Below are 25,155 nucleotides of genomic sequence, written 5' to 3' on the forward strand. Positions count from 1 at the left end.
CTGCCTATTGAAATCTTACCCGTTCTTCAAGGTCCCATGCAAATTTCTCCTCTTCAGAGAAGGGTTTCCTGATTACCTCCAGAGAAACAAATGCTACCCTTCTGTGGTCTCTTTGGACCTTTCGTATAGCATTGATCCCATTTTGATTTCTACTGTCATAGTGCCCATGGCTGTCTCCGAGGTTCACCTTTGAAAATGGGATTGGATTCTATATCTCACTTACCCCCCAGTCACACTGAGCTCATAGCTGATGTTCAGTAAATGCCAGATGAATTGTACCTCAACACTGCAAGAGACTGCAGTTGCAGGTAGACGAAGTTTATCATTCAGCATCCTGATTTGCATGACTAGAGGATATTCCCCTTACTTCTAGGCTTGTGCTTCTTTCTTTGTTTGCTGATCTGCTTCTAGACCAGTGTTTCCCAAATGCCGGTCATTCGCATCCCTCTCATGAGCCACACCACATCTGTGGATCACTTATGCTTCCACTTACTTAATATCTTTCTTTAAATTGATTCCTCATTTCCTGACACTAACTCATTTAAAAAGTAGACCATTTACCTCGAATTAAAAGTCTAGTATCACTTGCCTTTAAGAGAAAATAAATATACGTATGAATACAATGAGAATAAAACCTTATTGAATTCATTCATATGACAAATATTTATTGAGCATTCACTCTGTACTGGGCACTGTGCTAGGAGCTGGGATACAGCAGTGAACAAGTCCCAGCTCTTTGGGCTTACACTCTGTCAGGGAAAATGGAAAATGAACCACCAAACAGGAAATATACCACCATAAAAGCTATAAGGCAAATGAAGCAGAGCAAAGAGATGGAGAGGAAGTAGGGTACTATTTAGATAAAGAGGTCAGGAAGGGCCTCTCTGAGGAGGTGATATTTGAGCAGAGACCGGGAAGAGCAAATCAGGCAACTATATGGAAGCAGAGGCTTAAAGAGCCCAGGTAAGAGCGGACAGCATGGTCCCGAGAAGGGAATCGCTCTTGGTGGTATCTCAAGGCCTCTGTGGAGGCGGATTTTATCTCAAGTCCTGGAGGAGGGGAGTGCGGCTGCAGGGTACTGAGGGAGGGAAGAGCACCAGGAAATGAGGTCAGAGACAGAAGCAAGAACAACAGCATGTCAAGTCTCACGGACTAAGGCAATGACTGATTCATAAAGGGACGGAGATTCTAGAACATGCCACTGCACTCTGGGAAATAACGCCTTTCGTTCAGTGAAGATCTGAGGGAAGTCTCCTTTGGCCTCCTAACTGGAACATTGTTCTTGGTTCATGACCAAACCCTGCAGTCAGTAGTCTTGTCTCCAAGAGATGGGGGCATTTCCGGGGACCCAAAGGGTTCATTGCCTTCTCTCTGGTTCCCTACACTCTTCATCCCTTTTGGACAGTGCCAGGCGCACAGCAGACACACCTTTATCCTCGGTGTTAGGAAGGAAATGTGTATTGCTTCTGCCTTCCGGATTGTGTCTCTTTGCTATGGATCCTGCTACTGACCCCACCCTGCCAGAGCGAGCAGGGAAGAGAAGTATCATCAGGAAAGGCCACTGCCCTTGACTTCTCCTTCTAAAGCAGAGGTTCTCAGTGAGGGCTGTCCACCAAAACCATGTGGAGAGTTTTGTCAAGATACTGATACTGCCTGGGTCTCAGCTGCCGAGGTTCGGGCTTAACTGGTCTGGTGTAAGACCTGGGCATCTGTGGTTTCAAAAGGTCCACGGGTGATTCTAATGTGCTTCAGGTTGAGAACCACTGCTTAAAGGGAAGTAAGCATTTTCACAGAAGGAGAAATCAAGAATTTCAATTTTCTAGGCTTGCATAAAAACTAGTATTTTGAAGTGATATAGATACATGGGTGGGCAGGGAATAGGAACACACTAGATGTGAGATTCCCTGTGCCAGGCATAGAATATTAAACAAGACTGTATGTAAAGTGCTTTGAAACAAACATGTATTTTGTTATAGTCAGTGACTGCAAAGATCTGTGAAAAGTGTTCAGATCAGAGGGAACAGCAAGTGCAAAGGCCCTGAGGCAGTATTGTATTAGAGGAATTGTGGAACAGGGGAGAATGGTAAGAAATGAAATCAGAGATGTTAATCTGATTCATTCCCTATTTATTACCCCAGCAAATGAGGTCTTTTTTCTTTATAAAAATTAACCTCCTGCATAAAGTCTCTTTATCATATGCTACTCTCCAGATACATTCTGCATAGCTGGAATGTCCTTCACCCTTTCTGGTTTACCATATCCTAGTCTAGATTCTCTATGTCCTTCAAAGTTCTATTCAGTTGCCACCACCTTCAGGAAGGCCTTCCGTGATCATTCCAGATGGATGCAATCTCTCTCCTCTGTAAAGCACCACAGCCTATTCCTTTACCCTTCTAATGGACAGTAGCTCTCTTTGTCTTATTTATCTCTCCAGCCTGTCATGTACCCCCTACCCCCTGCCCCACTCGAAAGACTAGGTCCAGGTCTGAGCTCTCTGGAAGTCCCTTTCTCTTTGCTTAGAGCTAGCCCTGCATTATACACAAAAGTAGGGCTCAAAAACATTTACTGAAGGGTTAGCTATGTGCGTTCAATTTTCTTCTACAAGAACAGCAATCCAAACAACCTAAGCACATCTACACAGTAATTAAAGCAACAAACAAAACTGTATTAGCTCTTGGACTCTGAGTGCGTTCTTGACTTTCCGACAATGGTTTCTGATCATTCACCTTTGAAAGAACATATTGCAATTGAAACGAAACATATCAACCCAGACAGTTTCAGAAAAGCCAAGTCATTTGTTCACTAAGAAGGATCACGGTAGCCAGGAATGAAGACCACAAGGAAATGAAATGCTATCAGTTTCATCTATTTGAACAGTCACTTGGGAGTAGTGCAGAAAACAGAAGGTGGTGAGATGAAAAAAAGAGAACAGATAAAAAGCATTGTTGATATAGACAGTCGGTTGGCTTGCTGTGGTCAGTGGTGTGTGACTTTCTGCGGCCAACCTGATTTCTCCCATGCCTATGGATTCTCCCAGAAGGATTCCCTTTATGGTCAGGGACCCTAGTATTCAATGATTGACAAAACCAGTCTTGTTTAACCCAACCACTACTCTGAAGAATGGTCAGCATCGTCCCTTTATCACAAATGCTGAAACTGACCTGTGGCACTTGGAGGCACCATGGCCTTGGGAGTGAGGGTTCCAGCCTTGGGGCTGAATAGCTTGGGCTCCATTTCCAGCTCTGCCCACTTGCTGTGTGATCCTGAGCAATATTCAATGGTAACAGTAATAATTCCTTCTTCATAGAGTTGTTTTGAGGGTGGGCTGAGTCCACATATGTAAAACACTTAGGACAGGACCACAGATACAGGTGGCATTCAGTACATGTTAACTCAGTATTCAGAGAGGTTAGGTCGCTTGTCGGAGGCTGGCAGCTGGTAGGGCTATGATTTGAATTTAGGTGTGTCTAAAGGAAAATACTTAGTAGTGGTGGGCTACTGCAAACGGAGTTAGCAATACACTTGAAAGTAGAGAATTGCTCTAATTTTGCTCCCATGCTCACCTGAGCATCACTGAATGGCCAGGGCATTTCCTTAGTACCTTCCTTTTCTTGTTCGTCCATGTTAGAGTCCTTTGCTGGGCAAGCAGGCCTCCAGGCCTGGGATGCAGCTAGAGTCCTCCATAAACAAGGTTGTGTGTACAAGGTGAAGTGGTGTGTCTGTTCCCTCCTCCAGATATTTCGAATCAAGAATTCAGGAATTTCAAGGTATGGGTATTCCAGACATTATAGAATAATATAGGTGAGATAAAACTTACCAATCAAAGATGAAGGTATGTCTCCTGATAAGTTTCCATCCTTCCATATCCCCTGTTCCATTTCTCTCATATAGAGGAGGATGGACTTAGTGGGAGAGGACATGGGTGATTCTTTGAGTTACCTGTAATCTGGGACTTTGATTTTGATGAAATACATGCCACACGGTTCACAGAATCTCCGAAGATTCTGAAAGACCCTGGGACCACTGCTGCACTTGTGAAATCATATTGTTTGCAGCCCTCCCTCCTCAATCTGCATCATGAAAGCATTCCTTTCAGTATATGTGCGTATTGTCCCTCTTGCCACATAGCACTGTGCTCATTCATTTCCCTATTTGTCTTCCTTTCTACATTATGAGTGCTCAAGGGCACAGAATGTATCCAGCATACAGCAATGATTAGAATCTCTGGCTTTGGCATTGGGCATTCCCAGCTAGAGCCCTCTCCCTTCTGACCGTGTTCAGATAAATGAAAATGTGTCTACAACCTCTATGTTCGGGGGTAATTTTAACCTGGAATAGATTGGTGCCCCCGAAGTTGCAAAATATGATGTGAATGTGCATGTTTCTATGGAGAATTCAAAGCTTCGTCAGATTCTCAAACTGGGTGGGGGGAGGAGGGAACAAGTTTCCAAAAGAAGTGAAGAATTTCTCCTGTAATTAAATAAATTAAGTTTATGAAGTAACTCTGGGTTCTTCACAGTACTTTTTTTCTATAATAAAGAAAAAGGGATGCTATATCCTTGATGTCTACATTAGGAGAGGCAGTTTTTACATCCCTTTAATGCTTTTCCAGTACAGATTCACTTAGTGTATGGTTTTTTTCTGTTTCTTAAAATACCTTTTCCTCCATGATCATCCACTGAGATCAAGCTCAGGTTTGATCTCACCCTACTAAGCACTTGAAAGCACATGAACTCATTTAACCATTAGGATGATTCTCCAAGTAAACCTTACTATCCCCGTCATACGGAAAAGGAAAATGAGACTTAGAGGTAAGATCAGTTCCAAAGCTTTCAATCTGTGCTGATAACCCCTATGCTATACTGTCTTCATCTTTGCTAGAGTCCTCAGTTTATGGATACAAGCTTGTCTAGTTCACTGTTTGGTTCCTAAACCATCTTCGGCTAGAGATGTCAGAATTCTCCTTAAGCATTCAGTAAATACATATGTAGAAAGGTCACTCTAAAGCCCACAGTTTATTTTTCCTTTGACTCAGGACGTTAACATCCTCCAACAAGTAGTTCTTGCTTTGATAAACAGACTTTGCAAGGCAGGTTAAATGACATCCCATGTATAACACTATTCAAAGCCCTCATGAATTTATATTACATTTTTAGGCAAAGAGAAAAAAGAATAATACATCAAGGATTCTAGTGAAAACATGACCTACAAGTAAAACAAGAGAAATGTTGCTTTCTAACACTTGGAAAGCCAAATGTGTACCAAATTGATATTTAAAGAGAAAGAAAAAATGGACAGAACATAGAGCTAAGTGAGAGGCAGACTCTTCATGGCTTTTGGAACTCTGCTCTGAGTAGTTAAACTACAAAACTGAGTTAAAGAGGGGAGTAAAGACCATGGTCTTTGGCATCAGGTAGAGATGGATTTGACTCTAGCTCAACTACAAAAGGAAGGTGAAGCTTCACTATCTTATAAGATTGTTAAGAGAAAACAATGTCAGCACTGTATAGGTGGTCACTAAGCATTAATATTCCTTCTTCCTTCTTTACAATTTCTCTTCTGATTTGGCATAAAACCAGTGTAACTGTTTCCAGTGGGCGGTTCTTTAAACACGAATTTGCCTCTGATACAACTGATGTCCTAGGGATGCAGGACCTTGCTGACGAGTCATGAGGAGCCCTGGACCATTCTTTAGAACCATTCTAAGAATCCAAGTGATATTTCCAAAGCATGTTCATCCAGAAAGAAGACCAATCCAGCGTTAGATGTCTAAGCTAAGGAAAGACCAGGAAAGAGACACTCTGACATGGGGTGTCCTTTTCTAACCCACCCAAGATGGGCAGCTTGAGTTAGTACCATTTTCTGGGTGTCTTTCTAAATAGCCAATGCTTATGAAACTTTTATATCCTTTGAAGAGCAAATCTAATTTCAGAAATTTTTGCTGAAGAAAAAATTTTTTAAAAAACTATGCTGGCTATGTATAAAGGATGCTGATTGCAGCATTGTTTATTTTAGTCCAATTAATTGCTGGACTAGTTGTTGATTGGAAACCAACTAATTGTTCGCCTGTGGGAACTGGTTAAATAAGTTGTGGTCCATCTGTATAAGAGGGGGGCCTGTGGTCATGATGATGAGAAGAATATGTAATTTAAATGTTCACAGTGCATTAAGTTTAAGCATAAGTTAGAAAACATTATGTTCAGGTTGACCTTATTTTGTGTGTGAAAATAGATTAATATGACTATAGTATATACTATATACACAAAATTTGGAAGAGGAAAACACATGTCATATGTCTTCTCATCTGTGTGCTTTTCTGAATTATCCAAATTCTCTACAACAATTTTTTGTTGGTTTGGTAATAAAAACAGAAGTCATTTAAAAAATCTCTAAGACTGTGATCATTCACAATTCACATTCTAGTGTCTCAATCTTCCCTTTTCGTTTTCCCAGGCCAAAAGCACATGGATATGCCTCAATTTCTGCCAATAGGCAACCTGGGAAAAAGAAGTCAACTATATTTCCATTCTTCCATTTAAGGAAACACTGTGTTCATTATTCATACCCAGATGACTAAGAGAGAGAAAAGAATGAGAGGAAGAAGGAGAATACGGTGATGCAACACTTCAAGATAATAATTAGAACCATCCCACTTAGCACTGGGACAGCACCTCACATCTTCAAAGCTGTATCAGATGTTATCTAATTACGCAAAGCGAGGAGGAATGACAAGAGTGGAGGATTTAATCTAAGAAGCACGAAGGGTAGTGTATATATATGTCCATGCCACTCTCTCGGGCCTTTGGATACTGAGAGGCAGTAACAAGAGGGGCCAAGTGAGAAATTCAGTGCAAAGTCTGCGATATCAGAAGCTCATAGAGGTTTTGAGGGCTAAAAGCAAAAATCGTAAATGGAAAAGATAGACAAGGGGGGGAAAAGGAATGATGAAACTAGTAGAAAGCTGCTGGAAAATTTAACACCACCATATTGTTTCTAGAACCCCACATCATTAATCCATTTAATTACGCCTTGTAAATATTTGAATGCAGAATGATTCCTGCGACCCTGCGACTCAGATAATTCCAAAAGCCTTAAACATTGGGCCTGCCAATCAGAATTACTGATGACATTTATCTCTGTTACAGGGAAAACATTAAACACACATCACAGACCCATGTTCTTGGGGGAAGCTTTAGAGCACTGCCAGCTCCTGCCCCATGACCCAATTTAAATGCACTGAGAAAACAAGCACATCAGAGGCTATCAAAAGAGCAAGTCATCCTAAAAGCAGAAGGTTATTCATCAGGAGCTCAAGGAAATGCTGAAATAGAAAAATGCTCATTTGGGACTCTGCAGTTCTTGGTTGGTCCAATTCTTATTTTTTAAAAAATAAATTTATTTATTATATTTATTTTTGGCTGCGTTGGGTCTTCATTGCTGCACGCGGGCATTCTCTATTTGCTGGAGGAGGGGCTACTCTTTGTTGCGGTGCGCGGGCTTCTCATTGCAGTGCCTTCTCTTGTTGCAGAGCACGGGCTCTAGGCTCACGGGCTTCGGTAGTTGTGGCTCGTGGGCTCAGTAGTTGTGGCTCGCGGGCTCTAGAGCGCAGGCTCAGTAGTTGTGGCGCATGGGCTTAGTTGCTCCGCGGCATGCGGGATCTTCCCAGACCAGGGATCAAACCCGTGTCCCCTGGATTGGCAGGTGGATTCTTAACCACTGCGCCACCAGGGAAGGCCCCAATTCTTATTAACAGTGGTTTACATTCTCACTCAATTACTGGTCCCCAGTGGCTTTATCCTACAATAAATATCAATTATTCCAATTTAATAAGATCTGTGATCTGTTCCCTCGAAGTTCTATCCAGGGTAGGAAGACGAGAGGTAGATTTTGCAATGGGCCTTGATGAGGGGAGGAAAATCCAGAAGAGGGAGCAGCAGAAGCCAAGGCCATGTGTGTGCTGAAAAGCCGAAAGCCAAAGGCAGGCATTATACTACGGTCCAGCAGTTACCATAAGCAGAGATTTCTTAGAGTTTTGCTCCATTTTCCATGACTTACTCTGTCTCCTTCAGCATGTTTAAGGACAGGCAGTGATACACACATACCCCCCAAACAGGCATCTCAACATCTGTTCTTTTTTTTTTTTTCCCCCAAAACATTCAAGCCTGCAGTTAAAATACAGCTGCCAATTATCAAGTATGAGCTTCCTGGCCCAACAGTAATCCACATATGTCAGAAGTCGGATGAGAAAAAGTCCAATGCAGTAAATATACGTGTGTACTGTGATTATACCTGTATACGTTATTGCCTTTTTTTTTGGTTTTGTTTTTAGTGCTTTACTGATCAAAAAGAATCAGATTCCTAGCTCTCTGCTTGGGATACTGTTCACTGCATTTCAATATTTGACTTGAAACAGTGAGGGTGGTGAGAGTGGAGGCATGGCCAGCTTGTGTCATCGTAGTGGATACCAAGAACGTTCTGAGCATTCTCAGCTGTTTGTGAATTAAATATAAATGTCTTGATGCCCTACACGGCATTGATTGAAAGGGGGCATTCAAAGGTCTCCACTGGTCATATCATGGTCTACTTTATCTGTCTTTTTTCCTCCTTCCCCGCCTTCCTTCCTTCCTTCCTTCCTTCCTTCCCTCCTCCCTCCCTCCCTCCTTCCTTCCTTCCTTCCCTCCTTCCTTTGTCTATCTATTCATTCCTCTTATGCACAACCACTAAAAATCTATGGTGCTATAGATCACCAGAGAGGATTCTGCCTAAGCCTTCACTTTGCTTTGCCACTCATTTAACACTGGGTCTGCCTCTCTTCCATATATCCACTGGGAGCTGACTCTCAAGTATAAACTAATTTCATCATTTGTTTAAACAAAATGGCACTAGAAGATAAAAATCACAAAGCACATTCACAGAAATGGACACTGAAACGACTCCTGTGTGCTATATGGCTTTTGGGATCTGACCTAACATTCCTCTGTCTTCCCAGATGATTGACAGCTGGCCACAAGCCAAACGAAGGAGGGCAGGAGAACCAGTTGCTTTCACAACCTGTGGTTTAGTTTCCTAGGGCTGCCATAACAAATTGCCATTAACTGGGTGGCTTAAAATAACAGAAATTTATTCTGCCACAATTCTGAGGGCCAGAAATCAGAAGTCAGGTGTCAGCAGGGCTGTCTCCTTCTAGAGGCTCTGGGGGAGAGTCTATACCATGTCTCTCCCCTAGCTTCTGGTGGCTGTTGGTAATTCTTAGCATTCCTTGGCTTATAGAGGCATCATTTCAATCTCAGCCTCCGTCTTCACCTGGCCTTCCCCTGTGTCTCTGTGTGCTCTCTTTTTCTGTACTTATAAGGACACTTGTCATTGGATTTAGGGCCCACCCTAAATCTAGATTAATCTCATCTCAAGACCCTTAACTTAATTACATCTGCAATGACCTTGTTTCCAAATAAGGTCACATTCACAAGTACTGAGGGTTCAGACTTGCACATATTTGTGTGGGGGGGCACTATTCAACCCACTACGCCTATCCTTGTTCTATTCTCCATTGTACCCTCACATTACCAGTGTTGAGAAAAAAATCAAAAGCAAGTCCTATGACATGCACAGAGATATATCGAAGGACACAACGTTCAGTCTTCTTTGGAAGCAAAGATTGGAAACATCCTAAATGTCCATCAACAGGAAATATGGTTGAATGAGTTTGGTTCATCTACCCAATGGAATACCAGGCAGCTACTAAAAAGAACAAAGTAGTATTTTTATAAATTGAAATGAAAATATCCCCAAAATATGTTGTAAAGAGAATTAAGCAAATTATAGAACAAGATATATGTCACAAACCCATTCTAAAAAGCAAACTATGAACAACAAACCCACACAATCCTCCTTTGGGGGAAATGCTCTGTTCCCATGCCAGTTATGTGATTCTGAGGAGAAGGGCTGCCAATCACACCTCTTGATCCCCTTTCTCTGCCATAAAGAGTAATCAGATCTAGACAATTATAGTACCTGATGCTGTTGACCATGGTGACAGGGACGGAGGTTGGCTGAAAACCAAGGTAGGCTAGTCAGAAGCCTTCCAAGGATTTTTAAAACTTTTTATTTTGAGGAGAAAAAGTCTCTTGCCTTTTGGGCCCTATATTAGGTCTCTCCAGCTGCTAGAACAAATTAGCACAAACTCAGTGGCTTAAAAGAACACAAATGTATTATCTTATCATTATGTAGATCAGAAATACAACGCAAGTCTCAAAGTGTCAGTAGAACTGTGTTCCCTTCTGGAGGATCCGAGGCGGGCCGGGGGTATCCATTTCCTTGCCTTTTCCAGCTTCCAGAGGCATCCACTTCCGTGGCTCACAGCCCCACTCTTCCATCTTCAATGGTCAATTGATGAACAACTTTAATTCCATCTGCAGTTTTAATTCTCCTTTGCCATGTTAAGATAACATGTTTACAGGTTCCGGGGATTAGGATGTCCACATTTTTGCAGGGGGATGGGGCATTATTTTGTCTTGAATCTAGAGCAAATCCAGGTCTGCAGATAGCTATCCTCCCCAACACTTGGGGAAAGCTAAGTGGGGGGGGGAAATGAGGCAGACGTACAGAAAGAGGACACGCTGAGAGAGAGAGAGAGAGAGAGAGAGAGAGAGAGAGATAAGAGAAAGAAAGACTAGCCTGTTGGACACCCTGGATCTGGCCATTCTTGAAGCTAATTCACCTCAATTAAGTATGATTATGTAAGCCAAGAGATTTCTCCTATTTCTCAAAAACTTTTTGAATTGGGCTGGTCTCATTTACACTTTAAAGAGTCCTAATTACTCGTGTGTGTGTGTGTGTGTGTGTGTGTGTGTGTGTTAATCATATATGTTTATATATGTCTAGAAAAATAGCAGAGAATAGAACTGAAGTGGTTGGTAGGTGGTGGCTTTTATTTTATTTTTTTTGGCCACGCTGCACGGCATGCAGGATCCTAGTTCCCTGACCAGCGACTGAACCCATGCCCTCTGCAGTGGAAGTGCAGAGTCTTAACCACTGGACTGCCAGGCAAGTCCCAGGAGCGTTCATTTTTTACTTAATATACCTGTATTATTTGAATATTGTACAATAGGCATCTATTACTTTTGTGATTTTAAAAATGAAGTAAAAATAGGATACTGTAACATAAAAAGTAAGTTCATCCAGGGCTCCAAGGCCTAGTTAAAGAGCAAAATCCTCATAAGTTTCTCTTTCATCTGGTGCTTTTAAACAGTACCTGAGTCCATTCGAGAGCCCATAATTACAAGTTATTTCTTAGGCCCTGATAATATGCTTTAACCTTTAAGAAAAGCTATTTAGATGGGACCACAGATGATAAAAGGGCTATGCTCAGAGCGCAAACAAAGAACTTACTGGCTCACTTTTGGAGGCCTGACGTGTCCCTGCCCAGGTCCACATGGCAGGCCTTGAAAACACAAGTCTGTCCTAGTTCTCTTTCTTGCCTTCTTGGACTATAAATACGTGCATTATATGTATCCAAGTGAAAAGAAAAGGAGCAGAAACAAATGCCTGCATTCCCCTTAGCAAAACAAAGGGACAAAAGCAGCCTCTATGCCAGCTGCATTAAAAAATGGGAACAGAATAGTTTGTTAAAATGTCACAATTAAGAGATCTGAAGAATTCTCCTGCTGGACGCAGCACAGTGGGAGTTAGTATGCTGGGTCCAAATTCCCTGGTCTTCCTGTTACAAAGCCTGATAGACAGAGAACCCTACACGCAGGGGGGCAGTTCAGTGTCCCTTCCTTAGAAGAGACCCTCTGAGCACCCCAGCCAGTGAGCAGAGGCATCAGGATTCAAATCTTGGCCTTTCTGGCACCAGGATCTACGGTTCTCAATACCCAGTGGGCAGAAGAATCACTTAGGAACCTTATGAACCACACAGATTCTCAGGCTCCATCTTCCAAAGATTTGGAATCTAGAGATCTGGGGCTAGGTCCAAGACTCTCCATTCCAACAGGCACCTCACATAACCGGATGCAGGAAAAATACACACACAACATAGGACAAATTCCCTCTCTCTCTCTTTCTTTTTCTTTCTGTTGCACCTCCTTCCTTTTAACTTCTTTAAGGTATTTCAGACTCTGAAAAGCAGAGGTTGCAGGATTCCTTGTACACATTTCTGACAGCCACTCTTTTCTCACATCCCAGAGCAGAAAGAACTGCGACTGGAAAGTATTTCAATGAGTAACTATTATTGACCAAAAGTTTAAAAAAACAATGAATCTCATACTCCATCACAAGGAGAGTAAACAAAATTCACAATCCTCTAGAGCGAAGAAATCAATTTTTCAAATATGTTAAATTCACCAGGCTGTAGGTAATTATTCAAATTTCAGGGCAAGAAAAAATCAAACCCCATTGATCAAACCTTTCTGGACTCATGTCAAGAAATTGCAGCACTCCCCTGGTGGCGCAGTGGTTGAGAGTTCGCCTGCCCATGCAGGGAACACGGGTTCGTGCCCTGGTCCGGGAAGATCTCACATGCCGTGGAGCGGCTAGGCCCGTGAGCCATGGCCACTGAGCCGGAGCGTCCAGAGCCCGTGCTCCGCAACGGGAGAGGCCACAACAGTGACAGACCCGCGTACCGCAAAAAAAAAAAAAAAAAAAGAAATTGCAGTGGGCTGCATAATTTCAAAACCCTCCGTTTTCTGCTGATATCCTAGTCCTTATAAGACAGCTCCTCCATATTTCTGCTTCAGTTAGCTGGAGGGCTGGCTGTGCAGAATGCTATCACCTCCTTTAAACCAGACATTGAAAATGGCAGTCACGGGCTTCCCTGGTGGCGCAGTGGTTGAGAGTCCGACTGCCGATGCAGGGGACACGGGTTCGTGCCCAGGTCCGGGAAAATCCCACAAGCCGCAGAGCAGCTGGGCCCGTGAGCCACGGTTGCTGAGACTGCGCGTCCAGAGCCTGTGCTCCGCAACGGGAGAGGCCACAACAACAAGAGGCCCCCGTACCGCAAAAAAAAAGATAAAAAAAGAAAATGGTAGTTAGGTGTTGCCCTCTATGACGGAGCTGCACTTGACCTTATTAAGTACTAAATAAGTCAAAGCAGAATATTGTTTTTACTTTCGCATTATTCCTTCCGTTCAAAATTGTCTGTTGAAATTAATGAATGGAAAGTACCACAATGAAGCCATAGGTGATCTGGGTTTGATTTTAGGTCTTGCCTCTTTTAGCTTTCCTACCCCCAGCATATCTGAGTCACCTTACTCAGCTCTGTGCCCCTCACACCCTCACTCCGTAGCACTTACTATCTTCTAACTACTGTATAATTTACTTATTTACTATAGCTACTGTTTATATCAATCACTCCTTCAAGAATGGAAGCTCCAGGAAGTTGGAAATGTTTGTCAGTTTTGTGCATAGCATAAAGTCTGGAACATATAAGTGCTCATAAGTGAGGGAAGAAAGGAGGAGTCTATAGTAGGAAAGAACAAAACACTCATGGGAAGCAGTAGAAATAATAAAACATGCAAACAGAATGTGTCTTGATGGTGATAGATGTGTGTTGTTCAGTATGGTAGCCACTAGCCACATGAGTCTATTGAGAACTGGAGAGGCAGCTAGTCTGAATTGAGGCTGGCTCTCGAAGACTTAGAGCAAGAAAGAATATAAAAGATCTCAGTAATTTTCTATATTGATTATATGTTGAAATAATATTTTTGATATACTGAGTTAACTTACTAAAATTACCCTCACCAATCTTTTTTTTTACTTTAACTTGCTCCTAGAAAATTTAAAATGACATATGTGACTCATATTCATGGCTCACACTATATTTCTATAGGTTAGTGTGATGTTGGAGTTTCTGAATCCCATCATTTCCTTTTATTTTTCTGCTATGCTTATTTTTAAAACTAATTTTAGACTGATAGAAAATTTGCAAAAAATAGCATAAAGAGTTCATGTATATCCTTCCTCCACTTTCCCCTAATGTTAATATCTGAATATTTTTAACTAAACTATAGACTTTATTCAAATTGCAACTGTTTTCCTCTCAATGCCCCTTTTCTGTTCCAGGATGCGATCCAGGATCCCACATTGCATTTAATTATTATGCCTCTTTAGTCTCCTTCAATTGGTGACAGTTCCTAGTTTCTCCCGTTATGACTGTGGCACTTCTGATAATTACCAGTCAGTTATTTCACAGAACGCCTCATTCTGGGTTTGCCTACTTTTTCCTCATGATTAGATTGAAGCTATGCATTTGTACCAAGAAGGCCACAGAAGCGATTTTCTGATCACAGTGCAGCTCATCATGGGGTCCATGATGTCAATGTTATCTTATTGCTGGTGATGTTAACCTTGGTTAAGGTGGTGTCTGCTGGGTTTCTCCACTGTGAAGTTTGGTATTTTGTAATTTATAAATGTCTTTTATAAGTATCTCAGGAGAGATATTTGAAATTATGCAAATATCCAGGTTCTCCTCAAACTTTCCTGGACTGTTTTTAGCATCTGTCAGTGAGGATCCCATCATTTCTGAGGTGGTTCTTCTTAGACCTGAGTGACAGTGGCTGTTTCTCCATTCCTCTTGCACTGTGGTGTTTTTATATCCTGTCCACTTCATCATCGATGGCACCTGCCTGGCACTACTGCTATTTCAGCTTGCAGCCTCCTTGAAATGGGCCCATTATCTAAGAAGCCAAGGATCTCATAGCCCAGTGCTCGTGAACTGTCATATGTAACAGAGTAGCTTCCTTAGAATCTCAGTCATTGCACATGATTCTCTTAAACATTAAACGGGTTCTACAACAGCAACTCCTAACACAAATCCCAGTCCTCTCTTATTCTTGGGAGATGTTTATTTGACTGCCTCAGAAGAGCTCAAGTTCACCCATGTTGTCTTATCCCCCCTATCTTGGTCACTATTTAGATCCTGTACTTTCTCTTCAGAGAGTAGGGGAAGGGAGGAAGCAAAGCTGTAAAGCCTAGTGCTTTTTCACGGGTGAGGTGTTGGGGCCTAAGACTGGGACCTTCACTCATTAGTAAATTTTGTCTGGCCATATACTTATGAACTGTCTATTTACAATCAAGGAAAGTGGAGCACGATTAAGACACACCTCCAATTTATAATCTGCTAATTACCTGACCACCAAGATAAAATTACAGGAGACATCCTTGACCCCTTCTTCCCCCTCCATTTGCATTTGACCAACGCTTCTGTCACATCAGACACTGAATAGTCCTTAAGTCTTTATCCACCTCTCTCAGCATTGCCACTAAGTCAGGCCAGCAGAGTTAGTACTCAATATAACACACTGATTAAGGAATGGACAACATAGATTTGAGTGTGTTAACCCACAGAACATCATTTCCATCCCCATCAAAGACAGATCCATAAAATGGAAAGTGTATGCGTCTGAGGCAGCATGGAAGCTTTTAATTTTTATTTTTAAATGATCCTTTTAAGAGATATAGCTCTTCTTTTGTAGCTGGAATGAAAATTCACTAATACCTAACTCAAGATTTCCAAAGTATGTTCTGGGGAAGTCTAGTTATGTGATGTTAATAGATGTTATATTTTAAAACAAGGTTCTATGATCAAATGAGTTAGGGAGATGCTAGGTTAACAGAGATAAACAGATGTACACAGTGTACTATTCCAATGTGCACTGTGAAGGGAGCCAGTAAAGGGTGTTTCTCAACATTTAAATTTTCCCCCCCAGTCTTCCATTATTATTTATTTATTTTTCTAGCATTATTGAGATATAATTGATACATAACATTGTGTAAATTTAAGATGTACAGCGTGATGATTTGATAAGGTATATATTGCAAAATGATTAGCACAATAACGTTAGTTAACACCTCCATCACCTCACATAATTACCTTTTTGTGTGTGTGTGGTGAGAATATTTAAGATCTTAGCAACTTTGAAGTATAGAATGCAGTACTGTTGACTATAGTCACCATGCTGTCCATTAGATCCCCAGAACCCACTCATCGTACAACTGCAAGTTTGTATCCTTTGACCAGCATCTCCCCATTTACCTGACCCCCCTGCCCAGGCAACCACCCTCCTACTCTCTATTTCTGAGTTTGGCTTTTTTAGATTCCACACTTAAGTGAGATCATATAGTGTCTTTCTTTCTCTGTCTGATTTATTTGCCTTAGCATAATGCCCTCGAGGTCCACCCATATTGTTGCAAATGGCAAGACTTCTTTCCTTTCTATGGCTGAATAATATTCCACTGCCTATATATTTATACATACATATCAATATATATATGTGATATATAAATATATGTGCACATATATGTGAATGTGATATACATATATATATTTTTTCTTTATCCATTCATTTGTTGATGTTTCCATGTTTTGGCTATTATGAGTAATGGGGCAATGAACATGGAAGGACAGCTATTTCTTTGAGACAGTGTGAATCCTTCTTTGAAGAGCATTTCACAGGGCTAATGTTTCTCAAAAATCCCTTTGGGTATCACTGGCCAAACTGATCTACCTAGTGAGGCAAAGAGGTTTTTCTCAAAATATTTCAGAAAGGACATTCGGGGAATTTCGTGGCATGCAACTGGCAAATACTTGCGTTGGGGGCACACTGCTGAGAAGTAGGCATTGCAAACTTGGAAAGATGCGTGTCTCCTCCATCAGACACCTCAGGTCTGACCCACTGCCTCCTCAGGGTACTGGGGCCCATGTCCAGCCAACAATTCCTTTCACAGATTTGCTCTACAAGGCTCAGTCAGGAAGAGGAAAAAACACAGATGGAAGGAGGGAGGGAGGGAGGGAGGGAGGGAGGAAGGAAGGAAGGAAGGAAGGAAGGAAGGAAGGAAGGAAGGAAGGAAGGGAGGAAGGAAGGGAGAGATCAGGGTCTAAGTCTGAGGACACAATATGCACAGGAATAATCTCTGTGCTGTGTTAATATCCAGAAGGAATGACAAGTTAAGCCCAGAACAACAGATGGAGGTGCATTTATTGACGGATAGAGGTTTCAGTTAGGGATGAAATCTTCGGGGATGCGAAAATATAAAAATCAATAGAAAGGTCTACAAAGAAGGTCCCTTACAAGACATTACTGTCATTGATTGAACACCACTCACTGCTGGAATGCTGTTCACTGAAACTTACAGCCAAGTGGAGTACAGTAATTTGCATAAGATGCGAGCTATTGAGAACCCGTAAAACCATGCTTTCCTAGTAGGGTGAGGGGAGATTAAAATGTCTGTCTTGTATCTAAACCATGTTACAATGTAAGCATGCTATTGTAGAAATGGCCTTTACTCTATGGATTAACTTTTTTCTACAGATATAAAGTATTTAATGTAGCCATATTTCAAGCTACAAATCAGACATACAAATTACCTGTGTATTCAAATGACTGGTTCTGCTCTATACCTAACCCTCAACCTTGCTTTGAAAAGCTCCTGGTCATTCCTTCCCCCCATGGTGCCACCACCCTCTCACGGGTCCTGTCTGATGCAAGATCCCCCATGACATGTTTTCTCTTCCCTCCAATGTCATTGTGTAGATGTGTGGAAGGTGGAGGAAAGATTAAGTGCTTGGGGGCCAGGTAGAGTTGCTTTTGAAACCTCATTCCAAAATCTACTATTCTGTGTCCCTGGGAAAGGTATGAGGTGGAACCATCTGAAATTGCCGTACGCCAAGCAAAATACCGGCAATTTCATATGGTTCAACCTAACACCTAAGCTTCGGAGCCTTGGTTTTCTCATTTCCACAGGGGACTAATACTGCCTTTAATTGTGAAGATTACATGTGTGTCAAACACATGGCAGTCCTGGAAGAGCATGGGAGCTCAGTAAATGAGCTGTTATCACTGACTACTGAGCAAGTGCCACATTCTCTCTTCTTCCTTCCTTCCCAGTTCAGTTACTGACTGTCACTCACACTCCATCTCTTTAAATAACTCCCCTCTTCTACATTTCACCTCTTCCTTGATCATCTCAGAAATCTCTCTAGGCTGTCCCGCTCCTTTTCTGTCCCCTTTCCCCACCTTCTGTCCACCTGCGCCACAAAAGCACCTCACCACAGTTGAGTTGAAGAATAACGAGGGGGGCGTACCCCAGTCAGTGAAAAGACAAACATTGAGAAACACTATTCGATGATAACAGAACCTTTGCAGTTAACCTCTGTGGTCCTTGAAAGTTTCTAAAGCAGCTTTAGGATGTCCACAGAAGTCTCTCCTACTCAGTTTTCAGTCGCTAATTAAAAACTGCTTCTCGGTTATACACATATAGACATTCTTTTTTTTAATATTCTTTTCCATTCTGGCTTATCACAGGATACTGATTATAGTTCCCTGTGCTATACAGTAGGACCTTGTTGTTTATCGATCCTATATATAATAGTTTACATCTGCTAATCCCATTGTAAATCAGCTATACTTCAATTTAAAAAATAAAAAAATAGCTACACACGCACACACAAATACTGCTTCTCTTCATACATGGATCTTCAAGACACTTTTTAAAGATGATCTTCAGTCTGTAGCAATCTCTTTTAATTAATTTTCTTGCATCTGCGGTGGTCATTGTAAGTGCATATACCATTTTAGCTGTTTGTGTGGCTTTATTGGGCTAGCCTTAGAACCTAACACACTGCATTCCAAGAGGACGACTGACTTGGAGATGAACTTTGGAAAAGCAAATCATTTGTAAATTTGGAGACGGGTATATTGTTAAAATCCTGTAGAACAAAGGAGGAAGGTGCAGGGGACGGGATTACAGAATCAGTGATGTTCCATTTTTTTTATTTTGTGAATTATGAATTCTAAGCTAAAGCAAGCTGGTGCTTAATACCTCTACAGGAAGTTACTTTGGGTGCTTCAGAACGGTTCTGGAATGTTGTTAAGAAAATCTCCATACAGCAAAGCAGTTTCTCTCTGCTTTTAGCTGATAAGGGCTCTTCATTTAGAACCTTCTCCAAAGCTCAAATACCCAGACCTACACGTGGCCAAAACATGTGCATCCATATAAGATTTTAAAAGTTATCAACACATTATTTTATAAAATGTTTTCATTTCAAAAGTGAACTAAATTGACTCATTAAAAGGTCACCCGGGGGCTTCCCTGGTGGTGCAGTGGTTGAGAGTCCGCCTGCAGATGCAGGGGATACGGGTTTGTGCCCTGGTCCAGGAAGATCACACATGCTGCGGAGCGGCTGGGCCCGTGAGCCATGGCCGCTGAGCCTGCGCGTCCGGAGCCTGTGCTCCGCAACGGGAGAGGCCACAACAGTGAGAAGCCTGCGTACCGCCAAAAAAAAAAAAAAAAAAGGTCACCCTGTTATATATACTGTCTACTTGATGGAGATTTGGGAATGTACATGTTATATAAGATTATTTTCAGTAAAAACCCACTGGATTCACAAATTAATATGGTATATTGTGTAGGACATGGTAATCAAGCATAATGGCACTACTGAAAGTATTTCACTGTTATAAATTAATCAAAACACTATTGATATTTAAACAATCCATCACTGTTTTCAGACTCATCACCTAATTTCAGCCACTGACTCCCCCTCAAGATTATTTATAACATTAATTATAACATTAGTCATTTTTGTGTTTGCTATTTTGTTAATTTTAAGGTAAATTGTCACTTTCTCAACTCTTTCATTCAGTGGAAACAACTACGTTAAATTTTATGTTACAAAGTAATGCACTTTAAATACTGTACACTAAGATATAAACAAATAACAGAACTAGATGACCAAACTCTACCCACTTAAAATCGTGCCTGCTATAAAACAATAAGTTTAGAAAGTGGTTTCAACAGATAAAAACTATTACAAAAATAGTTTACATTAAAATTCTGAAAAAACTTTGCTATTGTGAAGATGAGCCATGATACTTTGTCAACATTTGAACTATGAAATGGCTTAGGTTAGTGCTGTCTAATAGAAATATAATGCAAACCACCATGGGAGCCACAGGTTTAATTTTAAATTTTCTAGTAGTCCCATTATAGAAGTAAAAAGAAACAGGTAAAATGAGTTGAAATAATCTATTTAAACCAATATACCCCGAATATTACTATGTCAATGTCTAATCAATATAAGACATTATTAATGAAATTAAAAAAATTTTTTTCACACTAAGTCTTTGAAATCTAGTATGCATTTCACACTTTACAGCATATCTCTGTTCAGACTAGCCACATTTCATGGGCTTGTGGCCACACATAGCTAGTGTATAATAGCACAAGTCTAGGTTCTTATCAATAAAGAGCTTTAGGTATTCAAATCAAACCAGATGCTAATCTCTCCTGTTTCTCATGTAGTATCTTTTGAACATCTATTATTCTCTAACACTATGCTAAACTCCTATAGTATTTTTTGAACAATGGAACAGAGACAACAACATAGACAATCAATTCCGATTTAACAGAATTTTCTAGAACTAAGAATCCTGCTTTATCCAAAATATGATGTCCTGTAATAAACACTGAGATAACAAAAGCTGATGAGGACAGCAAAGGCTTACATTTATTAAGCACTTACCATGTGCCAAACATTGTTTACATGTGAGAACTTTGATTTATTTCTCACAGTAACTCTAAGAGGTGGGTACTATGATACGTGGAATCATAGACTCCTAATAGATGTCACCAATGTGAATAGCAATTCTCATCCTTCATGCAGTAAAATGATAGTGGCTAATATTTATTTAGAGCTGTCTATGGCTCAGGCACTATATTAAACAATTAACTGTCATTATTTCACTAAAATTCACAAAACCCTTGCAAAGTAGGGATTATTATTTCCATTTTACCAATTAGGAAATAGATTCAGAGAGCTTTACTATCTCATACAAAGACTGTAGCCAAAAAGAGGCACTAAATCTTTGCTCATGCCACTCTGTACACTATAATGGACAGTCTATTTACAACGAACTCATTTGATAAAAGAAGGTGCCTTCTCTGGGGGCTCCCTCATACCCTTGGGAAGACAAGGCTTGCTTGTTAGAAATAATTGAAAATTATTTTGAGCACAGTCCAAATTGTGTGGTTCCGATAATAAGTGAAGACAAGTTTAAAGAGCTGGAGGATTCTGGAGCACAGCTTAGAGGAGAAAATATTTGTTTTGGTTTTTAAATGCCAGCATTGCCCCAGTGGCACTTACATTAGGAACCCACAGGTACAATCATCATGGTCCACAACTACATTCGCAATAAGCACTGCAATTTGTTAGGCACTTTGTCTTTTGCAAAGCATCTGAACATACCCTGGGGCTTATGTGACCTCTATAATCACTTTTTAAGATGGGCAGGGAAGGTATACAATCATTTTATTGCTGAGGGAGAAAGAGACTGATTTGCCCAGAACTGCACAGTAGCTTCTTGGTTAAGGAGCCAAGTTCAAAGTCAGATCTTGTAAATTTGAGTCTAGTGCTTTCCTCTCTATGTCACTGTTTCCAAAAATCTGGTACTTGTAGCCCTGGTGGTTGTGGTAAGATTTTAGCCACATGCAGGTCAGCTTTCTATTTTCATACTCTGTATTTATTTTTATGAATATTAGAAAACTATGTAAATAGCAAACAAACCATTATTTCAGGGCTTTATTGAGGATAAATATTGAGGATGAGGCAGCAGTATGTATCTAAGTTACAAAAGTGAGTTTAACTACATGAAAACATTAAGTAAATAATAGTCCAGGTGGGATGCACATTTGGTAAAACCCATGATCAAAATATGGGAAACCTTATATAATGCCATATATTTCCTAATAGAAATCATCACTTGCAGTTTCTATTACTCGATGCAGATGCCAACAGACAAGTTGTACATTTAATGTTTTGCTTGCTTATAAAAGAACATGTAATACTAAATGGTAGATAAATAACATTTTAACCCCCTTAGCATTCCATTTGGACTTTACAGAACAGTTCTTTGCATTATTATCTTCTTTACTGGGCTGTGAACTCATTGAGGATGGTGACTTTATATGACTCATCTCTGTGGTCCTCAGTGTGTTGAGTTATTTATTTCAACTATGTTAGTTTATAGGAAAGAAACAGAAACCCACCTAAGTTACATCAAGAAAACAGCATATTTTTGGAAGGGTACCTATGGACAGAACTAGAAAGTAAGAAAGCAGAGGCAGGTCTAGGGAGCAACAACTCACCTCACATCTCCCTCTCGGGCCATGTACCCTGACGACTCCTCGAGATGTATTTAACTCTTTTGATCTGATACTTTCCTTCCTCCAACTGGCTTCCCTTTTGATTCATTTTCTGCTTCCTTATAATTTTGGCTCAGAGAGAGCTCTGCATGTCCTCTCTGGCTTTGGCTCATCTGCATCTCCCTCCCTCTCTCCAGTTTCTGAGTGCACCTACCACAAATAGGGAATCTGATTGGTCTACCATAGCTTTCTACAACAGGCCATTCGTTCATTTGTTTTAAAACAACAACCGTTGCATCTAATAGGCATCTCAACTTTACCTGGCCAAAATGGAACAATTGATCCATGTGCCACCAACCTCCCACTACTATCCTCCCCATTCTTGGACCCCAAGCCTTGAATCCTTCTTTGCCTTGCCTGCTCCCCACATATAGTTTCTAGGAGCCAGTTCTATGTACCATCTCTTTAAATACATCCCAAATCTTTCCAGTTTTCTCCCTCTTAATCACTAAGACCCTATTTAAGCCACTATCTTCTCTTGCCTAGATTAACTGAAAAATATATTTTGCATGCAACAGCTAAAATAATTCTTAAAATATGTAAATCAGATCATGTCACTCCTTTAGTCTTAAGTGAAGGATTCCCACTGCATCCAGAATAAACTTCAAGTACCTTACATGGCCCGTGAGGCCCTATCTCTTATTGGCCCCTGCGTGACTCACTGTACCCCACTCTCCCCTTTACCCACTGTGTTCTCCCTGCGTTATTCTTCTATCTGTTCCTCTACTGCACCAGGTTCCCTTCTGCCTTTCCACTTGCTCTTCCAACTTCACGTTCCACCTAGATCTTTCATGGTTCATCCTTCTTGTCATTCTCAGCTTAAATGTCCCCTCATAAGAGAGACCTCCTTGCCTACTCCATTCCCACTTATTATCCACTGTATCACTCTGTTTAATTTTTGTCATCGTGCCTGTCTGACATGATCTTTGTCTTTGGCTTGTTTGCATGTTTCTTTTCTCTATTCCTTGCTCTCACTACAATGTTAAGCTCCAGGAGAAGGAAGACCCAATGTAACTTGCTCTCCACTTGATCTCCATCACCAAGAACAGCTCCTTGCACAGAGTAGGCATTCAAAAAAATGTGCTATATATCTGGAGAAAACCATAATTCAAAAAGATAACATGCACTTCAATGTTCACTGCAGCACAGTCTACAATAGCCAAGACATGGAAGCAACCTAAATGTCCATCAACAGAGGTATGGATAAAGAAGATGCTCGATATACATATACAATGGAATATTACTCAGCCATAAAAAAGAATGAAATAATGCCATTTGCAGCAACATGCTGGACCTAGAGATGATCATTCTAAGTGAAGTAAGTCAGACAGAGAAAGACAAATATCACATGATACCATTTATATGTGGAATCTAAAAAAATGATACAAATGAATTTATTTACAAAACAGAAACAGACTCACAGACTTTGAAAACAAATTTATGGTTACCAACAGGGAAACGTGGTGGGGGGAGGGATAAATTAGGAGTTTGGGACCAGCAGATACACACTACTACATATAAAATAGATAATCAACAAGGACCTACTGTATAGCACAGGGAACTTTACTCAGTATTCTGTAATAACCTATATGGGAAAAGAATCTGAAAAAGAATGGATACATGTATATGTATAACTGAATGACTTTGCTGTACACCTGAAACTAACACAGCATTGTAAATCAACTACACTCCAATATAAAAGAACAATTAAATTTTAAAAATGTGCTAAATGAATGAATGAGTCTCTCTTTGTCCCAGCAACCATGTACAGATTGTTGACCAACTAATAATTTGGTGCCTACCCATCATTCAATTAGCTAAGATGGGTGGGGCCCCTGGGACCCAAACATGGCTGAGTATGGGCTGGATCTGCAGCAGAGGGCAAGCACTCTACACTCACCTGGTTCATGCACTGACTGACCAAATGAGTAAATGGACAAGTTCAAAAGTTCAACGAGTCTCTGAGGACTCCTGGTGATGTACAGTGAGACTCTGAAAGATAAGCTGAGTATGCTTTTCTTTTCTTTTTTTTCATACTGTCTGTATTTCTCTTCCAGAAAGCATTATAAAAAGTGTTAGAGACACACATTGTTTATTTGGCTAGCGGCATTTGGTTGAAAATTGAAGTGATTTTTAAGACTACAGCAACACAGTCATCTGGGCACTAGTGATGAGCCTGAGCTAGAAAGCAATTCACATCACATTTTCATTTAGTCTTGTGCAGTAAGGCATTTACATTCATTTTCTTCTATAGTGCTGTTTGTTCCAATATGGAATACTTGTGCTTTACTTTTTTTTTAAATCTGCATAAAGGAAACATTAAACTTTGTCATTTTTTTTCAGAGAACATTCAGTCTGCAGAGAGACTGAATTCCATCTCTAAAGACCATGGTAATTAGAGTAGTAATTTCAGGTTTCGAAATGGTAAAGTTCACGTCAGTCTAAGACAATGACTTAAACTGACAGAAAATCATATTCAATGGGGCACAATTGACAGAATTTATTTTCTCTTAACAATCGCTTATGGTGACTGGTGAAAAGATCAGAGAAACCAGTCCTTTCTCACTTTGACAAGCAAGAAACTAAACACAGAGATAAATAAGACTAAATACTTAAAAATTAACCTCGAAGACAAATTCTTTTACGACATTTTTGTACCTGTAAGGGACCAGGGGTTGGCAAATGAGTTCTCTTTGCAATCACTATTGGGCAGACTCTTTTCAAAGCCAACACTTAATGAGGATTTGTTAAGATGAGCACCATGGCATAAATTAATTTGATATATGAATTCTTAAAAAGTTCTATCACACTGTGTAAATATTAGTCAATTTAGGCAATTTGTTCTAGACCCCCCTGTTGCTAGTAAAGATTAATAGGGCCTTAATTCTAATTATGTGCACTGTGACTCTGTATGTTGGTGATATTGGGAAAGGATTTCAGGGACATTAGTGCAAATTC

The 25,155-nt window shown here is 40.6% G+C and overlaps 1 protein-coding gene across 2 annotated transcripts in view; it reads right to left on the bottom strand.

The window, feature by feature from the left end:
* The window catches only part of SYNPR (synaptoporin), a 304,609-nt gene that overhangs the window by 74,125 nt on the left and 205,329 nt on the right, over positions 1 to 25,155 (bottom strand). The gene's annotated exons all lie outside the window — the stretch shown is intronic.

This window comes from Phocoena phocoena, chromosome 10, assembly GCF_963924675.1.
Source record: "Phocoena phocoena chromosome 10, mPhoPho1.1, whole genome shotgun sequence".
Taxonomy (NCBI): domain Eukaryota; kingdom Metazoa; phylum Chordata; class Mammalia; order Artiodactyla; family Phocoenidae; genus Phocoena; species Phocoena phocoena.